Here is a 22,933-nt window from a genome sequence, read left to right on the forward strand (position 1 = left end):
TTAACTTCTTTTTTGTGTGGACAGTTTAATACAAACATGCATTAATGATTAATAATAATTAATGAATGAGTATTTAAAATTTGCATTAATAAAGTTCATAAATAATTGGAAGGCACTGAAATGGTGCAGTACATTTGCTATTAACACATCGTAAAAGACTGCTCACTTTAAGAGCTCCATCTCACACACAGAAGCTTCATCTGCATTCATTCAAAATGGGCTTTGTAGGAATGTTCTCAAATACTCTAGACAAGCAAAATATTAGAGTTTAAATGAGGCATCGTGCTTTGCACAGCTGATGGGAAAATTGCAAGCACATTGCACAAATCAAATGACATCCAAGCGAACTTGAATAAGTGAAATTGTGTGATAAATAATTTCGTATTCATCCTTGACCCTCCCAGCCACCTAGGGATAGCCACTAGCTGACTGGACACTGAGGATAATTGTACTGTATCACAGGCATTCAGTGAATCTTTGTCTTGGCATTCAGTCAATGGTTGTGCACACATCACTACAATTGTATCTGATTTTCACATCACCATTTTCTACTTCGTCTGTTTCAAGATCAGCTTAATCACAGCATTAATGTGTCACCCTAATCAACCTCAAGCTAAAACTACTCTGCTGACTGCCTAACAGTGTAATTATGACAAAACTTGTGAATACTATTGCACATAGTCCCTTCTTTCTCCTTATACATATTGAATACTTAGAGCTGGGCAAAGGGCCATATCTCTCCAACAGCTGCTTATAAAATCCTCAGCCAACAATGTGGGTTGTCTGTTCCTTTGATAACTTCTAGTTTTTTTTATATAGTTGGCCCTTCTACAGGGCCTTATTCAGGACAATTTACCCTCTGGGATGTACAGTGAAACTGGATGGCCTCTTACTCCATGTGGAAAATCTTTATCATTACTGAGTGGTTGCTGAAAGAGTAGATCATTTAAAATGAGAAGTGTTAGATGGAGTGCAGTAAAGCATTATTTCCTCCTGATTGGTGCTGCCTTAACAGGAGACGATCAGATTATAGACAGAATCTCAGACATTCAGGGTTCCTATCATGTTTATTTGTCTACAATCATGTACAATCCCAAAAAGAATAAAACTCCCGGAAGCGATGACTTACCGGCCGAGCTCTATTCTGCTCTGTGGGACTTGATTGGCCAGGACCTGCTGGAGGTATATGTCAGTATGCTTCGGGCAGGTACCATGAGTGAATCCATGAGGAAAGGCATCATCACTCTCATCTACAAGGGAGGAACTCAGAAATTGGAGACCAATTTCACTATTGAATGTGGATTACAAAATTCTGTCAAAGGTAATCGCCAACTAGGTCAGGTCTGCTCAGGGGTCGGTGATTCACCCTGACCAAAACTGTGCTGTACCGGGCAGGAAGATCGCTGAGAGTCTCGCACTCCTCAGGAATATGATCGCCTAAGTGCAGGACAGAGGGCTGGACACCTGACTAATCAGCCTGGACCAGGAGAAAACCTTTGACAGGATATCACACATGTATATGAGAGATGTTTTTTCCAAAATGGGCTTTGGGGAAGGAATCTGCAATTGGATCAGACTGCTCTACACCAACATTGTCAGTGCAGTCTCAATCAATGGGTGGGAATCAGATAGCTTCCCAGTCAGATCTGGAGTCAGGCAGGGCTGCCCTCTCTCTCCAGCCTTGTTTGTGTGCTGCATAGAGCCATTTGCTGAGTCCATCAGGAAGGATGCGAGCCTGAGAGGGGTGACTATTCCTGGTAGCGGGGGCCTGCATGTCAAGGCTTCCCTATGCGTGGATGATGTCACCGTTTTCTGCTCGGATCTGCTGTCCGTGCGCAGACTCATGTGCATATGTGACCAGTTCGAACGGGCCTCGGGGGCCAAGATAAACTGAGGCAAGAGCGAGGCCATGCTCTTCGGGAACTGGGCCGACCAATCCTCGTTCCCCTTCACCGTCAGGACCGACCACCTGAAGGTGCTGGGTATTTGGTTCGGGGGGGCTCGGGCGTGCGCCAAGTCTTGGGAGGAGCGTATCAGCAAAGTGAGGCAGAAACTGGGCAGATGGAAGCTATGGTCGCTTTCCATCGCGGGAAAAAAACCTGGTCATCAGGTGTGAGGCACTGTCATTGCTGTTATACGTGGCACAGGTCTGACATATTCCCAGAACCTGTGCCGCTGAAGTCACCTGGGCCATCTTTTAATTTATGTGGATATCAAAGATGGAACGAGTCCGAAGGGACTCGATGTGTAAAGATCTGGGCAACGGGGGAAAAAATACACCCAGTGCCACCCTCACCCTGATGGTCACCTTTGTGTGTGGCTGCATCAAGCTGTGCGTGGATCCCCGGTACGCAAACACCAAGTGTCACTACGTACTGAGGTTCTACCTATCCCCGGTGTTGCAAAGGATGGGCCTGGCCCCGCTGCCACGGAACGCCCCGAGTAGTTGGACCATTCCATATCACCTGTCCTTCATGGAGAAGTTTATGAAGAAAAACACCTTTGACCACAAGTCCATCAGGAAGTGGTCAGCACATAGTGTCCTTGAGACCCTTCGGGAAAAGGAGAGGGTGGATCCTATCGAACGGTTCCCTGAGCAGACTGTCAAAGTCATTTGGCAGAATGCCTCATCGCCAGAACTTTCCAACAAGCACCAAGACATGGCTTGGCTGATGGTGAGAAGGGCTCTGCCTGTGAGATCCTTTATGTATGCCCGGACTCTCTCTCGCACTGCACACTGCCCTCGAAGTGGCTGTGGGGGAGACGAGACTGTCACACACCTCCTTCAGGAATGTGCCTCTGCAGAAGAAGTCTGGAGAGGAATGCAGTGGTGTTTGTCGAGGTTCATCCCGAGCAGCGCCATGACGCGAGACTCCATGGTCCACGGTCTGTTCCCCGACACGCGCACCGAGACAAACATCAACTGCGCCTGGAGGATCATCAACTCGGTGAAGGGCTCTCTCCGGGCGATCCGAAACCTGCTGATCTTCCAGCTGAAGGAGTTGACCCTGATTGAGTGTTGCAGACTGGCACATTCCAAGTCCAGGACTATGTGTTGAGGGACACGCTGAAGCTTGGGGCAACTGCCGCCAAGGCGCGGTGGGGAAAGACCACCATGTAACATTTGCCTGCCTAAGCACAGGGGTCCGATGCAGTAAGGGGGCTCTGCTGAAGCCTCATCTAAATATGTAATCGTACAGACTTGTGTATATGAATGATTTCTCTGCCTGTATACCAAGAAATGGAATGTTTATGGATGTATGGTATGACCAATGGTATAGATCATCAAAATATTTTATGAATAAAGTATATTTTTGATATTAAAAAAAATGTACAATCCCTTTATGCACGCCTGGACTCTGTGCAGCACTGCACGCTGCCCTCGAAGCAGCTGTGGAAGGGATGAGACTGTCACACACCTCCTTCTGGAATGTGCCTATGCAAAGGAAGTCTGGAGAAGAATGCAGTGATGTTTGTCGAGGTTCATCCTGAGCAGTGCCATGACGCGGACTCCATGCTCTATGGTCTGTTTCCCAGGACGCACACCGAGACAAACATCAATTGTGCCTGGAGGATCATCAACTCGGTCAAAGATGCTCTTTGGTCTGTCTGAAACCTGTTCATCTTCCAGCTGAAGGAGTTGACCCCGACTGAGTGTTGCAGACTGGCACATTCCAAGGTCTAGGACTACGTGGTGAGGGATGTGTTGAAGCTTGGGACAGCTGCTGCCAAGGCGTGGTGGAGAAAGACCACTGTGTAAGGTCTGCCTGCCAAAGAGGAGCAGGGGGCACACTCAGTAAGTGGGCTCCGCTGAAGCCTCAGCTAAATATATGGATGGTAAACGTACAGACCTGTACATACAAATGATTAATTCCGATCTCTGTATGTAAAAGAATGCAAGGTGTGCCTATGAATGGAACCACCAATTGTACAAATCATCAAAATATTTTATGAATAAAGTATATTTTTGAAATAAAAAAAATCATGTACAATCCTAATGTGGTTGGAACCCTTTTTTGGCACATTTTCGTTTTAATATCCAAGCACACAGATAACTTAGATTTCAAAATTCTTCTCTCCAGGTAAAGGAATTAAGATTTGTGACCCTGTTCTTTAGATTAGATTAGACTTACAGTGTGGAAACAGGCCCTTCGGCCCAACAAGTCCACACCGACCCGCCGAAGCGCAACCCACCCATACCCCTACATTTACCCCTTACCTAACACTACGGGCAATTTAGCTTGGCCAATTCACCTGACCCGCACATCTTTGGACTGTGGGAGGAAACCGGAGCACCCGGAGGAAACCCACGCAGACACGGGGAGAACGTGCAAACTCCACACAGTCAGTCGCCTGAGTCGGGAATTGAACCCGGGTCTACAGGCGCTGTGAGGCAGCAGTGCTAACCACTGTGCCACCGTGCCGCCCACTTGCCACCGTGCCGCCCCGTGTTCTATTGAGGCAAATCTGCTGTTTCCTCAGTTTAGTGTGTGTAGCTTTCCATGCAGTGGGAGCTGTTCTGCTGCCTAGTTTAAATGCTACCGGGGACCCAGCAACATGCAAGGCTAGCACATATAGACATTCCTGATGAAGGGCTTATACTTGAAACATCAACTCTCCTGCTCCTCGGAGGCTGTTTGACTTGTCCTTTTCCACTGCCACATTTTTGACTCTAGCCCATATACCAGGTGAAGAATCTCTTAAAGGCAGCCTGGTGCCCAAAAAAGGCAACTGCACTCAATGAGGAGAAGCTATGATAAACTGTCTGTAGTAGAGTTGGTTGCAAATATAGTCTGAACAATTGGAGCAGAGGGAGGAGTGAAGGGTCTCAGCTTCACGAAAGCCACACTGGAGGCTTTAGTCAGGAGTATGATGAAATATTTCCCACTTACCTGGATGAGTGCAATTCCAACAACACTCAAGAAGCTTGACACTATTCAGGACAAAGTACCCGCTTGGTAGCAATCACGGTCCATACACTCACTCATTCCACCACCACTGACTCAGTGGCAGCAATGTGTGCCATCTGCTGGCTGCACTGGAGAAATTCATCAAGGCTTCTTAGACAGCATTGAGTGATAGAGTCATAGAGATGTACAGCATGGAAACAGACCCTTAGGTCCAACCCGTCCATGCCGACCAGATATCCCAACCCAATCTAGTCCCACCTGCCAGCACCTGGCCCATATCCCTCCAAACCCTTCCTATTCATATACCCATCCAAATGCCTCTTAAATGTTGCAATTGTACCAGCCTACACCACATCCTCTGGCAGCTCATTCCATCAACGTACCACCCTCTGCATGAAAAGATTGTCCCTTAGGTCTCTTTTATATCTCTCCCCTCTCACCCTAAACTGATGCCCTCTAATTCTGGGCTCCCCGACCCCAGGGAAAAGACTTCGCCTACTTATCCTATCCATGCCCCTCATAATTTTGTAAACCTCTATAAGGTCACCCCTCAGCCTTTGACGCTCCAGGGAAAACAGTCCTAGCCTGTTCAGCCTCTCCCTGCAGCTCAGATCCTCAGCCCTGGCAACATCCTTGTAAATCTTTTCTGAACCCTTTCAAGTTTCACAACATCTTTCCAATAGGAAGGGGACCAGAACTGCATGAAATATTCCAACAGGGGCCTAACCAATGTCCTGTACAGCCACAACATGACCTCCCAACTCCTGTACTCAATATTCTGACCAATAAAGGAAAGCATGCCAAACGCCTTCTTCGTTAACCTATCTACCTGCGACTCCACTTTCAAGGAGTTATGAACCTGCACTCCAAGGTCTCTTTGTTCAGCAACACTCCCTAGGACCTCACCATTAAGTGTGTAAGTCCTGCCACTACTCAGCCCATTGGCCTATCTGGTCAAGATCCTGTTGTAATCTGAGGTAACCCTCTTCGCTGTCCACTACACCTCCAATTTTGGTGTCATCTTCAAACTTACTAACTGTACCTCTTATGCTCACATCCAAATCATTTATGTAAATGTCAAAAAGTAAATGGCCCAGCACTGATTCTTGTGGCACTCCACTGGTCACAGGCCTCCAGTCTGAAAAACAACCCTCCACCACCACCCTCTGTCTTCTACCTTTGAGCCAGTTCTGTATCCAAATGGCTTGTTCTCCCTGTATTCCATGAGATATAACCTTGCTAATCAGTATCCCATGGGAACCTTGTCGAAGCCTTACTGAAGTCCATATAGATCACATCTACTGCTCTGCCCTCATCAATCTTCTTGCCAAACATATTACTACAACTATTTAGAAGCACAAGAGTAACACCACTCGCATGTTTCTCTCCAAGCCTGTCTCTGTCCTGACCTGGAAATATGTCATCAGTCCGTCAGTGTTGCTGGGTCAAAATCCTGGAGTTCCTACCTTATGGCATTGTGGGTACACTACATAGACTACAGCAATTTAAAAAGGCAATTCATTACTCAAAGTTCCCAAGGGCAATTAGGGACAGGCAATAAATGCATTACCAACCCACAGGTGCTGCTTTATAGCACCATCAACAACTCCTTCTAACAGTTTTCTGTTGACCACATATGCACTAAGGTGGCGATAATTGGCTGGGTCAGATATGTCCTGATTTTGTTGAAAAGGAAATACCTGGGCAATTTTGCACACTGCTGATTACATGCCAGTGTACTGTGAGAGCCTGACCTGGGGCATAACTAATCCTGGCTAGTTAATACGTTTTTGAAAGATGGAAGAGCAAAGTAAGATATTCCAGTATGTTCTCATCTGTTCTGCACAGAAGTACACTTTAAGTAAGTATTATTGGATTATGAACAAGAGTTCTATTGAAACTATCTCTAACCTATTTTTATAGGCAATCCAACTTTCTGCCCATATACCTCTGCAGCTAGTGGCTTTGTATTGCATCTTTAACTGGGTACTATGAATTTGGAACTGTAGACATTATCTGACAGTTCATCACAATGTGTGTATGCCGCATCACCATTACCTCAATGTATATTTGATTTTTAATTGCAATGAACACATAAGGCCAAGAGAAAGGTGGAACATGAATCAGGAGTCACCTCTGAGCCTGTTTGAGAGAGTCTCGGTAGCCTGCAGGATGAACTTACATTTTCTACTGCAGTTGATTCATTTATGGAAGAAGATGGTTGGACTTTTAGATATAAAGCTGCCTACACAAAAGGGAAACACATTTTACACAGGCACACATACCACTACATGACTAGACTGCAGATCTCTGAGGTTCCAAATTCCTGGCCATTCTAATGCATTGGCTCCCAATGTGTTGTACACCTCCCTGTCCAAGATATTGCTGACCATTTCATTCAAACTACCACTTTTGGACACAAGGCCAGGGAACGAATTGTGAAGATTGGCCATGGGGCAACATTATCAGCACAGACTGTAGCCCCATGTGCGTCTTGTTCATCTCATTTCCAATTGAGCAGGAAGCTCTCCACATACACATCAATCCTCAGAACATTCTGCACGAACAAAACAAAGACCTTGGATGCTGGAAAAGTGAAATGACAACAAATGAAGGGGTCACTGGATTTAAAGCATTAACTCTGCTTTCTCTCCACAGATGCTGCCAGACCTACTGATTTTCTCTGAGTAAAAGGTGAGGTCTGCAGATGCTGGAGATCAGAGCTGAAAATGTGTTGCTGGTTAAAGCACAGCAGGTCAGGCAGCATCCAAGGAACAGGAAATTCGATGTTTCGGGCCAGAGCTTGATGAATTCCTGATGAAGGGCTCTGGCCCGAAATGTCGAATTTCCTGTTCCTTGGATGCTGCCTAACCTGCTGTGCTTTAACCAGCAACATATTTTCAGCTACTGATTTTCTCCAGCAATTTCTGTTTTTGTTTCACATCCTGAATGGTAATGGAATTAGGCATCATGCTGACACAATTTCATTTGGGGCTACACAGTCAACAAAGAGATGTACCACAAACCAATTGCAGTAAATGTTTTAACTGGCACCTTATGAACTGGGACTCTCAATAAACTAGCAAAAACTATATACCTGAAATACAGTGATGTTTATTGTATTATAGCGATCTCCACTTTGTTGGAGGAGTCAGTTGAGGGTGAGAGTGAGAGGGGTCTCTGCTAGAAAGTTCTATTCAAGGCAGAACTTCATTATTATTTAAGTGATTTATACTGTAAATAAATTATAACACAGAAGTCTGTACTCCCTGCATCATGTTTTTTTTACTTAGGTATGTCTTTACGCTGATTAGGTGGACCTCTTGTTCGACTGGAATATTTGATCAACGGACACACTCCTGGTCCCATAAGTGCCAGTTCATGAAAAACTTGCTGTACATTTATACAACTATGATACTTCATATACAGTGAGTTATCATGCATGCTACCAAATTGCCCTCAAGAGGCTTTTCTTTATTTCCCTCACTCTGCATCTGAGTGTTGTCTCTGGTTTCACAGCTTGATTGGAGGGAACCTGCTGGCGGAGGAGACAGTTTGCCCAGGAGATTTGGTTAGGTGACCCTGGAGATGTTTGTGTCTGGATCGTCTACACATGCTGAGATCTAATTGCGACATACAAGTGGACTTCCTTGGCTACAACTTCCAAGAGGACAGGCAGGGTAGAGGTGGAGGGCCGAACTACCTTTGGAAGAGTTTCTGAGGGGTCTGTGTATGTTTCCTCTTAGTGTCACCCTGCCACCTTGTGTGGAATGGGCACCTGCAGTGCAGGCCAGAAACCCATATCCCAGTGGCAAGGATGATGGTATGCAGTTGTGTGCCCCTTTCCAGCAGACATTGAGGGTGCTGGACCTAGATCTCCATGCTGTACATGGATGCAGCAATGGTCACGTGCTTGGTGTAGGTGGATCCCTTAGTGCAAATGCACTCCTGCAGTTATTGGGCAATGATGGACATTGTACCATATAGCTGCCTGATGTTTCTGTTCTGTCCTGAGCATCTGAACAAAGTTCTAACTGCTGGGACTCCTGCCTGGGACAGAATAGGTATGTGGCCACTGGCAGCCATCTGAGTGCCAGGGGCCTCTGATACTTCTTCTTTAGCCAGCTACAGAGTTGTCACAGTGAAGTGCTCACCACCATGTGCCCCCGAAATGTTCTGAGGTGGGCGGTGCAAGAGGCAACCTTACTGAGAGAAGGTAGAGCTGGCCATTTCTCTGCTGAGATCATGGACATCCCACTAGTATCAGCAAGATATCCAACAAGGACAAAGCATCGGACTAATGGTTAGAAGTGGTGAGCAATAAATGATACTAACAGCAGGGTTGCTGTGAGAATTGCAGTGGACTGAAGAGTGGCACTTGGTTGGCGATCATGGATGTTGCAGCAGGAGCACTCTCAGTCATCTCCTGCACGGGGCACTATTCTCTCCTCATAGTGGCTGTGGAGTTTGATATTGGACATCACTCTGCTGGTTTGGGCCCTTTGTGTCCTTTTGTCAGCTGTCTCCGCCTGGAATGAGAGAAAGGGACTGGCTGAGTGAGATGACAGAGGGTGGCAGAATTGGTATTGCTGATGCAGCTGGGCAAAACATAGTGAATTGTTCTGGGGGAGTGAGGAAACATGGTTAATGGTGTGGAAGGTTGAGGTGGGTGAGAATGAATGTGGATTGATATTGCAGTTAATAATAGCAGTGGAAGAATGGGAGCCTTGGTGGGAGGTGGGTGCAATAATTTGTAAAAATATGCACCCCTCTGCTGTTGCTATATTCTTTATATAAAATTGCAAACAGATCTTCAAACTGTACTCTAAGCATTGTCTAACTAAGATTCATGACAGGTTTGGCATAACAATTCTTTTCCATTAGATCCCATCAAAAATATAGCCTAGTGCTTGATTTGTTTTTTATGGCCTCAGTACTCTCTGGCACAATGTATGGTGACTGTTGTAGTTGTACTCTGAAACTCTTTTGTTTTTCTACCCAATGAGACTTCCACTTTCCAATTAATAATTAATGTTTCATACCTAGATGTACTTTGTTACATTTATTTATGTCAAACCTTCAGTAATCTGCTCAGTATTGACCATAACCTCACATTGTATTTTTTTTCTTGAGATCAGTTCTCAATCAATTGTCTCTGAGTCCACTTATCTTCTGATTTCTTATTCTCTGACCTTTATTCATTAGTGTATTATGAGGCAACTTATTCAAGGCCTTTCTTAATCCAGATAAATTATATCTCCTGCACCATTATTATTCTGTCTGTTACTTTCTCAAATTCAAATATATTCAATAAAATTCAAAAAGATTGATCAAGCATGATTTTACTCTCTGAAATCCTGCTGACCATTTAGGGGAAAGATATAAAAGAGACCTAAGGGACAACTTTTTCACACAGAGGGTGGTACTTGTATGGAATGAGCTGCTAGAGGAAGTGGTGGAGGCTGGTACAATTGCAACATTTAAGAGGCATTTGGATGGGTGTGTGTGTATATATATATATATATATATATACACACACACACACATATATATATATATATATAGGAAGGGTTTGGAGGGATATGGGCTGGGTGCTAGCAGGTGGGACTAGATTGGGTTGGGATATCTGGTCGGCATGGGCAGGATGGACCGAAGGGCCTGTTTCCATGCTGTACATCTCTATGATTCTATGAGATACACAACCCTTTATTCAAACATCCAAAATCCGAAAAGCTCAGAAATCTGAAACTTTTTCGTGGAGTATGGAGCATCATTTTGGTATGAGAACAGGTGACTTGATTCCACACCCACTCGAACTACATCACTCAGATATGACATAGTAGCATGGCCCTGCACTGGCAGGTGTCAATTATGTCTCAGCACTAGTACTATTCACACGTGTGCCTGCTGTTAGTTTTTTTTTCACTGTGAAAATGTCAATTATTCTGAAATCTGAAAAATTCCAACTTCTGAAAAAGAACTGGTCCCAAGGATTTCCGATAAGGGATTGTATACCTGTATTTTTCATTTTTAGATATTTTATTCTTTTTGATAAGTTTTTTGTTAAGTTGCTTGAGGGAGCACTTTCCCACCTTTTGAGGGAATGTCATACCACTTGGAGTTGCTGATCAATCAAATTACCACTAACTTTCTTGTTCCAGCAGTATCACCAGGAGCAGAGCCCAGTCCTGGATTTGCAGGTGCTTCTCAAAACTAAGGAACCTGAAGCCCAGGTTATAGGTAGATATGAGGTCTTGCTGCAGCCAGCTGGCAGACCTAGTTGAGGAGAATGGAGTGGACCAGGATCAAAGGGTGGCACGGTAGCTCAGTGGTTGGCACGGTAGCTCAGTGGTTAGCACTGCTGCCTCACAGTACCAGGGACTCAGGTTCGATTCCAGCCTCAGGCAACTGTCTGTCTGGAGTTTGCACATCCTCTGCATGGGTGCTCTGGTTTTCTCTCACAGCCCAAAGATGTGCAGGTCAGGTGAATTGGCCATGCTAAATTGCCCATAGTGTGAGGTACATTAGTCAGAAGGGAATGGGACTGGGTGGCTTACTCTTTGGAGAGTCAGGGTGGACTTGTTGGGCTGAAGGGCCTGTTTCTGCATTGTAGGAAATCTAATCTAAAAAAAGAGCAACGTGGTTTAGAGAAATACCATTGGTAGGGGCTCTGATTGGCGCAATGTGCCCAACTTTATGGTCCTCCAGAGGGAAATGGCTGTGGAAACAAAACAGTTATGCTTGGAAATGAATATACTGGTCATACTGGGGCTCTATTTTGAAGCATACAAGATGCAGTGGGACATTGTGTCTCATTTGCCAGTTTTATTCCTTTTACCTCTGGACTATTGCCTACCATTATTTCTTCAGAGGCTAGGTGGGGCAGGGGTAGTCGTGGATGGTTAGAGTTCTGGCTGTAGGGATTATATTAGTCATCACTAAATTTCAGGCATATATATTTTTCTCACAAATTATTAAAAATGAAGCGTAATACATTTGCTCTCTCTCATTTACATTCTTTTAAATGAAGCAGGTGTAATCAATCTGTCCAGAGGCATTTTCCTTTCTGAATTTGTTGATTTTTAAAAAGTTTTAAATGTACTTAACTCATTATTCATCATTCAATGTCGTGTCCATTTGTGCTATCTCCTGAACTAAAAAAAACGAACGAAGACAAGATAATTTATTAATATTCTGCTACTTCTTTATCAATATTTGTGATATTATCCCATGTATCCCTTAATGATTCTATTTCCACACAGCTTTCCTTTTTTATTGATATGCCCTTAAATATTTTGCTATTTTGTTTTATGTTTTTTGATAATTTAATTTCATAGTTCTTCTTTAACTTCCTAATTATTTTATACTTCTAATCTAAGACAATATGTTTTCCCCTTTTTATTCTTTCATGAGATGAGAGCTTCAATTGCAAGGCTAATTTTACTCATCCCTCACTAACCTTGAAAAGAGAGTGGCAAGCTGCCTTTATGAACTGCTACAGATAATCTGGTATAGTGCTTTTTAGGAAGGACATTCCAGAATTTTAACCCAGTCACAGTGAAGGGATAGTGATATTGTTCTGAATCAGGATTGTGAATGGTTTTCAGGGGCATTTATAGATATTACATTCCTTTGCATTTGTTGTCCTTATCCTTCTAGATAGTAGAGGTCACAGATTTAGAAGATGCTGTAAATGGAATCTTGATAAGTGCCATCATGCAAATATATATATAATGTATGTAGAAAATAGATGTATGTGTGTATATATACACACACAACATACATCTATTTTCTAACCCATAATTGTTCTCTTATGTTGTTATTTATCCATGGAGTCTCATCTCTGTTTGATCTTACATACTAGCAAAATGCATTATTCTTGCACTCAACAACTTTTTAAAAGTTTCCCATTATTATTTTATATGATTGACAGTCAATCTTGTTGTCCGTTATATTTTTCAGATTTTCTCCAATCTATTAACCTAACCTCTTGTTATATTTATGTCCTTTATTATCGCCTTAAGGGTGTTATGTTAAGATCACTATTACCTAGATTTTGCCTTACTTTCACTTGCCCTCTGTTCTTGTTCATTACCCACAAGATCCAATTGCAAATCTTCCCCTATTGGGCTTTTTAAGGATTCAATTAGAAAAGAAGCCTTCACATTATATGAAATGTGTTCCTTTATCCCCTTTACATCGACTTCTGTCCAATTAATATCAGGGTAATTGAAATCTCCATGATTATTATTCTATGTTTTTTTACTTAATTCCCTAATTTGTCTTCATATTTCTTCATCGATCTCCTGCCCACTATAAGATGGTCTGCCGACTGCTACTGCTGGTGTGGTTGCTGACTTATTTTCTTTTATCTGTCTCCATATGGATCATATTTTTGTCTTTCTGTTACTTGTTTCCTTTTTCTCCACTGTTATTATGTTTTCTCATGCATTTGCTATCCTTGTCCTTCTAGGTGGTAGAGGCCACAGGATTGAAAGGTGCTTTTGAAAGAGTCTCGATGAGTGCCATCAAGCACAGCTTCTCTTTTTTCCACTCTGTCTATTCAAGATACATTATACTCTGCAAAGTTTAATTCCTAGTCCCAATTTTTGTGTTGCCCTATCTCTTTGATCCCATATCTCACTCATGATTGCCTCCAGCCCCGCGTTTTATCACGACCATTTGTGTGAGCTACTGTTGAGCTTTTTAAACTAATTTTTAAGATTTCTTCTTATATTTTATCATTTTACTTATTCCCTAGGCATCAAAGTCCTCTCTTAACTTATTTTTGCTTATGTTCTTCACCCTGTTCTTTTTCTATTCAGGCTATTTTAACTTCTTGTAGATTCCTAACCCTCTTCCTTCTCCCTTACCAGTTTAAATCCTTTATCACCTCCCTATTTAATGTTTACACTGGGACACAGACCCCTTTCTGGTTCAGGTGGAGCTGAACATCAAAGGTCCAGCTCATTCTTGTCCCAGAACTGGAACCAAAAACTCATGAAAAACGTCACTCTTTCTCAAACCAGGCTTCAACAACCTGTCTTTATGAGACTGTATCTTCTGAGTGCTTGTACGCAATAAAATATCTAGCATGCTTTGGTGACGGACTTAGAAACTACAAGTCCTTGAGTCTTCTTGGATGTGAAGAACGCTCAATGATAAATTTTGAAATATGTGGCTAATGAAGAACTAATTCAGTCACTAGTGGTGGTAATAATGAAAACAATGTGAGTAATAGGATCATAGATTCATTCAGCGTGGAAACAGAGGCTACTGTCCAACCAGTCCACACTGACCATGCTCCCAAACTAACCTCGTCCCACCTATCTCCATTTGATGCATATCCCTCCAAACCTTTCCAACTTATGTATTTAGGCAAATATCTTTTAAATGTTGTAATGGTACACAGATCCACCACTTCCCCTGGCAGTTAATTTCACACACTAACCACTCTCTGTGTAAAAAAGTTGTCCCTCATGTCCTTTTTAAAATCTTTCTCCTCTCACCTTAAAAATATGGCCACTAGTTTGGAATTCCCCACCTTAGGGAAAAGACCTATACGCTTTATCTTTACCCGTCATCATTTTAAAAACCTCTATAAGGTCACCCGTCAACCATCCTATGCTGTAGTGAAAGATTTCCAGCCTATCCAGCCTCCTTTTATAACTCAAACCCTCCATTCCTGCCCAACTTCTCGTAAATCTTTTCTGAACCCTATTGAGTTTAATACTATCCTTCCTATAACAGGACTGCTCCTAGAATTCCAGAAGAGGCCTCACCAATGCCCTGTACAACCTCAACATGACGTCCACCTCCTATACTTAAAGATCTGATCATGCTAATTGCCTTCTTGGCCGCCCTGACTACCTGTGACACAAATTTTAAAGAATTACTTATCTGACCCCTAGGTCTCCCTGTTCTACAACACTACACAGGCCTATCATTAATCATATACGCACTGACCTTGTTTACTTTACCAAAATGCAATACTTTGCATTTACTGAAATTAAAGTCTATCTGCCACACCCAGCCCATTGACCAACCGATCAAGATCTCTTTGTAATTTCAGATAATCTTCTTCAATGTCCACTATTCCATCAATTTTGGTGCCATTCACAAACTTACTAACCATGTCTCCCATATTCTCATCTAACCTATTTATATAAGTGATAAACAAATATGAACACAGTACCAATCCCTGTGGAACATCGCTGGTCACAGGCCTCTTGTCCAAACAAACAACCCTTCTATCTCCTACCCTAAAGCCAATTATCTATCAAAATGGCAAGCTCACCCAGAATCCCAGGTGATCTAACTTTACTAATTAGTCTACAATATGGATCCTTATCCAAATAAACAATGTCTACCATTCTGCCCTCATCAATCTTCTTGCTTACTTCCTCAAGAAACTCAATCAAGCTTGTGAGACATTATTCCCTTGCACAAAACCATGCTGGCTATCGGTAATCATTCCTTGCCTCTCGAAATTCATATCCTAGAATCCCTACAGTGTGGAAACAGGCCATTTGGCCCAACAAGTCCACACGGACCATAATTCTATTTGTTTTAAAATAATGATGGAAAAGGATAGATCTGATCTAAAAGTTGAAGTTCTAAATTGGAGAAAGGCCAATTTTGACGGTATTAGGCAAAAACTTTCGAAAGCTGATTGGGGGCAGATGTTCGCAGGTAAAAGGACAGCTGGAAAATGGGAAGCCTTTAGAAAAGAAATAACAAGAATGCAGAGAAAGCATATTCCTGTCAGGGTGAAAGGGATGGCTGGTAGGTATAGGGGATGCTGGATGACTAAAGAAATTGAGGGTTTGGTTAAGAAAAAGAAGGAAGCGTATGTCAGGTATAGACAGGATAGATTGAGTGAATCCTTAGAAGAGTATAAAGGAAGTAGGAATATAATTAAGAGGGAAATCAGGAGGGCAAAACGGGGACATGAGATAGCTTTGGCAAATAGAATTAAGGAGAATCCAAAGGGTTTTTACAAATATATTAAGGACAAAAGGGTAGCTAGGGAGAGACTAGGGCCCCTCAAAGATCAGCAAGGCAGCCTTTGTATGGAGCCGCAGAAAATGGGGGAGATACTAAATGAGTATTTTGCATCAGTACTTACTGTGGAAAAGGATATGGAAGATATAGACTGTAGGGAAATAGATGGTGACATCTTACGAAACGTCCAGATTACAGAGGAGGAAGTGCTGGATGTCTTGAAATGCTTAAAGGGAATAAAATCCCCAGGGCCTGATCAGGTGCACCTGAGAACTCTGTGGGAAGCTAGAGAAGTGATTGCTGGGCCTCTTGCAGAGCTATTTGTATCATCGATAGTCACAGGTGAGGTGCCGGAAGACTGGAGGTTGGCAAACGTGGTGCCACTGTTTAAGAAGGGTGGTAAAAACAAACCAGGGAACTGTAGACTGGTGAGCCTGACCTCAGTGGTGGACATGTTGTTGGAGGGAATCCTGAGGGACAGGATGTACATGTATTTGGAAATGCAAGGACTGATTAGGGATAGTCAACATGGCTTTGTGCGTGGGAAATCATGTCTCACAAACTTGATTGAGTTTTATGAGGAAGTAACAAAGAGGATTGATGAGGGCAGAGCAGTAGATGTGATCTATATGGACTTCAGTAAGGTGTTTGACAAGGTTCCACATGGGAGACTGATCAGCAAGGTTAGATCTCATGGAATACAGGGAGAACTAGCCATTTGGATACAGAACTGGCTGAAAGGTAGAAGACAGAGGGTGGAAGTGGAGGGTTGTTTTTCAGACTGGAGGCCTGTGACCAGTGGAGTGCCACAAGGATCGGTCCTGGGTCCTCTACTTTTTGTCATTTACATAAATGATTTGGATGCGAGTACAAGAGGGACAGTTAGTAAGTTTGCAGATGACACCAAAATTGGAGGTGCAGTGGACAGCGAAGAGGGTTACCTTACAACAGGATCTGGACCAGATGGGCCAATGAGCTGAGAAGTGGCAGATGGAGGTTAATTCAGATAAATGCGAGGTGCTGCATTTTGGGAAAGCAAATCTTAGCAGGACTTATACACTTAATGGTAAGGTCCTAGGGAGTGTTGCTGAACAAAGAGACCTTGGAGTGCAGGTTCATAGCTCCTTGAAAGCGGAGTCGCAGGTAGATAGGATAGTGAAGAAGGCGTTTGGTATGCTTTCCTTTATTGTTCAGAATATTTAGTACAGGAGTTGGGAGGTCATGTTGCGGCTGTACAGGACATTGGTTAGGCCATTGTTGGAATATTGCGTGCAATTCTGGTCTCCTTCCTATCGGACAGATGTGAAACTTGAAAGGGTTCAGAAAAGATTTACAAGGATGTTGCCAGGGTTGGAGGATTTGAGCTACAGGGAGAGGCTGAACAGGCTGGGGCTGTTTTCCCTGGAGCATCAGAGGCTGAGATGTGACCTTACAAAATTATGAGGGGCATGGATAGGATAAATAGGCAAAGTCTTTTCGTGGGGTCCAGAACTAGAGGGCATAGGTTTAGGGTGAGAGAGGAAAGATAATAAAGAGACCTAAGGGGCAACTTTTTCATGCAAAGGGTGGTATGTGTATGGAATGAGCTGCCAGAGGATGTGGTGGAGGCTGGTACAATTACAATATTTAAGAGGCATTTGGATGGGCATATGAATAGGAAGGACTTGGAGGGATATGGGCTGAATGTTGGCAGGTGGGACTAGATTGGGTTGGGATATCTGGTCGGCATGGATAGTTTGGACCAAAGGGTCTGCTTCCATGCTGTACATCTCTATGACTCTATGACTCTATGACCCTGCGAAAAGTATCCCACCTAGACCCATTCCCTTACCCTATTACTTTACATTACCCCTGACTAATGCACCTAACCTACGCATTTCTGAACACTATGGGCAATTTAGCATGGCCAATTCACCAAATCTGCACGTATTTAGACTGTGGGAGGAAACGGGAGCACCTGGAGGAAACCTATGCAAACATGGGGAGAATGTGCAAATTCCACACAGACCGTTGCCTGAGGCTGGAATTGAAGCTGGGTCCCTGTCACTGTGAGGCAGAGTGCTAGCCATTGAGTCACCATGCTGCCCATGTAAATCCTATCTTTCAGAATTACCTGCAACAACTTATCCACTATTAATGTCAGACTCACAGGTCTATAGTTCCCAGGCTTCTCCTTACAGCCTTCCTTAAATAAAGGCCCAACAATAGCTACCTTCCAGTCCTCTGGCACCTGACCCATGGTTACAGATGATACAAATATTTCATCTGGGGGTCTGCAATTTCCTCCCTAAATTCCCACAACATAGTGGGTTACACTTGATCAGGTCCAGGAGATATATTCACCGTTATATTTTCTAAGACCTCCAGCACTTCATTTTCTGTAATGTGAACAGTTTTCAAAACATTTATACTTTTATCCCTGAGTTCTCCAGTTTCCATTTCTTTCTTCATGTGTGAAACATTCATTGAATATCGCTCCAGTTTTCTGTGGTTCAACACAAAGATGATCTTTAAGAGGCGCTACTATCCCTCTAGTTGCTGTTTTGCTCTTGGTGGACTTGTAGAATCTAATTGGATTATCCTTAACCTTATCTGCCAAGACTATCTCATATCCCCTCTTTGCCTTCCTGATTTCAGTGTTAGGAATGCCCCTACACTCTTTATACTCTTCAAGGGATTCATTTGATCCCAGTTGCCTACAGAGGAACCTCAGTTATCCAAACGGGATGGGTGGGCACTATTTTGTTTGGGTAATTGATTTTTCGGTTTAATTGATTTCCTCTGGGGCCTGGATTTTTTTTTGTGAGGCCTGCTCCCAAGCAGCACACCGCATGTGCAACCCTGGCTCCCCAACCTTGCCCCCACCCCCTGCCCACCCCCAACCCCGTCCAACCCCCCCCGCCCGCTCCCCCAACCCCATCCGCCCCCACCCTGCCTCCCTCAACCTTGCCCCAAACCCGCCCCAACCCGGCCTGTTCCTCCGACTGCCCTCAACACAATCTGCCCTCACCCCTCCCTGCAACCCCGTCCACCCCACCCCTCCCTCATCCACCCTTCAACCCCACACCTCCGTCCACCTCCTCCCACCGTCTGACCCCCGTCCGAGCTCGACCCCCATCTGACCCGCTTCCTGTCCTCACCCGGTGTAACACACACACACGCACACACACACACACACTAGAACTCCAGGGAAAGTCGGGGGGGGCGGGAGGGAAGAGTGAGAGGGTGGGAGATCAGTCATTTGGAGACAGTGCCTGGACTGTCCAGGACTGTTCTCGGTAGCATTTCAGTGAGCCAAGTTCATTTTTAATCATTGTACCTGTAAACAGAAGAAGCGATGAGGGCTGAAACAGCTCTTTGACGTAATGTTTCTATCAGGTCTTTGAGATCTCCTTCGGATAATTGATATTCGGATAATCGAGGTTCCTCTGTATATCTAATATTTGATTCTTTTAAATTTAAGAGTGAGCCAGCAGTAAAAAAAATTAGATAAACAGGAAAATACTTCGTAGGGATTGTTACTAGTACGAATGTGCTCAGTAAGTCAAGTGACAAGAAGTGCAGTTCAGCCTTTTTACTTTTTGTTCCTTTTTTATGATTTTTTGCATGAAATGCTCCTGTATATTGAAAATAATGTGAAAACATTCGCTTGGATAAGTGGATACTTCTTTTCTCAATGTAGCCAAAGTTGTAGAGTCTATGAAAGAATGGATGTTTCATCAATTTGTTTCAGCATTAGCTTTTCAGATAAGGAGAGGGAATCAGGGAGAGAAAACATTTTCCAATACATGCTGTTACCTATCCATTTTTCTTTCTCTCACTCTGCTGCTTTGCTAAGCAGCTCCTGAAATATTGTTTATTTGTGTACTCCTCATCTGGCTTTCATTATCTTTCCAATCTGAATAAGTGCAGACAACCATTCATATCTAGTACCTGCAACATTTCATCCAGGAAGTGTGAGTTTCTTTATATATAACTCAGCTGACTCGTGAGCAGTGCTCACTCTCACAATCTATGAGATTTATCAGTGCCACACACTTTATTCAAAGCAATTCTCTTGTTTACTTGCTACTTACTTACTCAGAGAGAAGGTTATCAATTTAAAATGGAGGATTAAAGGTCAGCAACCAGTCAAAGGACAAGGAAGCCATGCCAGGAAGAGCAGATGGCATCAGAACTGGTCTACACACAGTCGTACACCACTATTCATATCTGCACAGCTCAGCACAACTAATTGCCAATGATTGAGAATTGTTTCCACAAGATCAAATTGAGCCAGAAGGCAGTTACAGAGCTGTGTAATTTAAATTGGGGATTTCTATGAAAACATTTAGCCATATGGTAACAGTTGGGGTTGTCTCCTGTATCACACTGGTCCCACCAGAATCATACGAAACAGGAATTTCTATTGTATGAGTTGTTTTTAAAAGAGATCTGAATACCTTGGCCTTTTACTACTCTTTCATTTTCTTCATTATTTTCATAGATACAATTTTGCACATGTTTGTCTGTGGCATTCCATAACGCACCTGCAAGAGGGGAACTGTTCCAAAAACGTTTTAATCATATATCGTAGGATTTAGTAAAATAATAAACATCATTAACATTTTAAAAGATTCAGGTCCTTTCAGCATTTTGATGTATAGAGTTAAAATTTAGCAGGCATTTAATAAGGATGATCTATGAACAGTTTCTGGGAATTGATTAGAGCCCGGACACCTGAGCCTTTCAAAACAAAATATAGAAAATACCCAGAATTGTTTTTGACGTAATTTTTCTCTTTGTTTGTGAGGTTGTGAAATGAATCACCAACGTAGCATACAAAGACTAATTAAATGGTATTCAACCCTAAAAGTAAAGAACATTGTGCTGTAATTTATTACTCTGATTCTTCTGCATGGTTGAAAGAATTGTTTGTTTAGTGTTGGTGCTTGGAATCAAACTCTCTAAAGCACTCCATGATGAATATATTACATAAGTTCAGACAAATGGTTACTGGTCTAAGTATTTACCTGCGCAGAACATATTTCACGTTGTGATTATGGTGAAGAAATCAGATATTGATTACAGGAATGCTTATTGCAACATTACAGCAGTATCAATTGATTTTAGTGATCTGCTGCCACAATTGTAACAAAGGAGAAAAAGATAAAAATGTTTATTTATTACTGCTTGCCCTCTGAAGGTTTAGATAAATGTCTGTTTCCCTTGACCCTTGGTCTCATTATCCTATCATCCCTTCTCCATGTATATGTACCTGAATCAGCCCTTTTATTCCCATCCCCATGTCTTCATCTTTGATTCCCTATTTCAGGCTTCTTTATATATTTATCTCTTTCACTGCACATCCTCCTCTCTCCCTCACGAGCACATTTTCACCTCTCTCACCAGTGCCTCCCCCCTCCCAATCTCTTCTCTTGCTTCTCTCCACTATACCAACTATTTTGTTGTCTCCCTTTGGATAACCATTTAGAAATCGGCCAATTTTTCACATCTTTCAGGGTCTAGTGGCAGATAAGAGTGCATTCATTCTTTCTGTCATCTCTTCCCAAGTTACCTTTGAGTTGTTCTCTATAATGGTTGTAAAGAGTCAGCCAGGCCTACCTCAAAGAATATGAGTTCCCTGATTGGGGTTGTTGACTCGGTCCAAGCAGAGAGCCCCGGCTGACAGATAAGAACAGGAGTGTCAGACATCCTGCTCTTTCTGAGAGATGGGTCTGAGGGAGCTGGATCAGTGTCAAGGACTTGCCATATGTAAATTAAGGGGGACTTGGTGATGGGATACTGGCCTCTGTGGTGTTATTTCACATTCCAAGGGGAATTTCCCTCTGTTCAAAATGAATTCACTTTACCTCCCTCATTTGTTACTGCAGGAGCCCTCAGTACTGCAATTGGAGGCATGTTACATTTATCATTTTAATAGCAAGATTAAGAACTAGGATATGAGAAACATGAGCTGGAGTAGGCCATTCATCTACTCAAGTCTGTCTTGCCATTCAACAAGATCACAGCTGATCTGCCTCAGATTTCAACTCGTCTTTGATTCCAGCTCAGCATGGCAGTCAAATCCCTAATATTTCAAAAATCTATCTACCTACTGCTTAATTGCTTACAGTGATCCAGTCTCCGCATCTTTCTAGGGTAAACAATTTCCAGACACTTATTACCATTAATATTTTCCTTTGTATCTCGGTTTTAAATGAATGTTCCCTTTATTCTGTAAATATGTCCCTTTGTTTGAGATTCCCCCACTGACGGAAATATTTTCTCAAAATCTATACAATCAAGCCCCCGTTTGCAGCCCTTTAAAAGCTAGCACTAGATAATGTTGTTTTAGTTTCATACATGGCACTAAACTTCATGCAGCAATTATAGTGGGAAGTCAACTGATATTACTATTTACGTATTAAAGCCAAAGGCAAGTTCTCTGATAAAGCTTGGATCAAAATATTGACCTATGTATACATAATTTTCACTTTATAATTTAGAACAGTGTGCCCTGGAATAGGCATTTTTGTGTCACTAAACTCAACCTCTTTCACCACTGATGACACCTGCCTCCCTGGAAAGGACACTATCTCCCTTAACCGACTCTGGACCCAACATGCCCTTTACCCCACTTTGGATGCCCCACGTAGCCCCCACCCCCTCACCCCAAGGATCCATTCTCACTTGTCCTGCTCCAGACTTGACCGTTTCCCCTTCCCCTGCCACTGGAGCCAAGCTCCCACCCTCTCCAGATCCAACACCTTCCCCCACTGCTAGACATAATAATCCCCCCAAGCTCCAGGGTGTTGTCAGGCCCCATTGGTAGAGCAGAAGATACTGGGTCTGGTGTTGGGGCAGGGTGTTGGGTCCTGGGGAGTTAAGTGTGTGTCAGGCCATAGTCTTGGGCACGTAAAGTTGATTGTATGTGAGGTAATTTGGGATTACATTGTTACTAAAGTGTTCGACTAGGTATTTTATAATCTAGCTTTGCCTAAACAACTATTTACTGAGCTCTCTCAGTTCTAAATGAT

The sequence above is a fragment of the Hemiscyllium ocellatum genome, chromosome 11 (genome assembly GCF_020745735.1).
Source record: "Hemiscyllium ocellatum isolate sHemOce1 chromosome 11, sHemOce1.pat.X.cur, whole genome shotgun sequence".
Lineage (NCBI taxonomy): Eukaryota > Metazoa > Chordata > Chondrichthyes > Orectolobiformes > Hemiscylliidae > Hemiscyllium > Hemiscyllium ocellatum.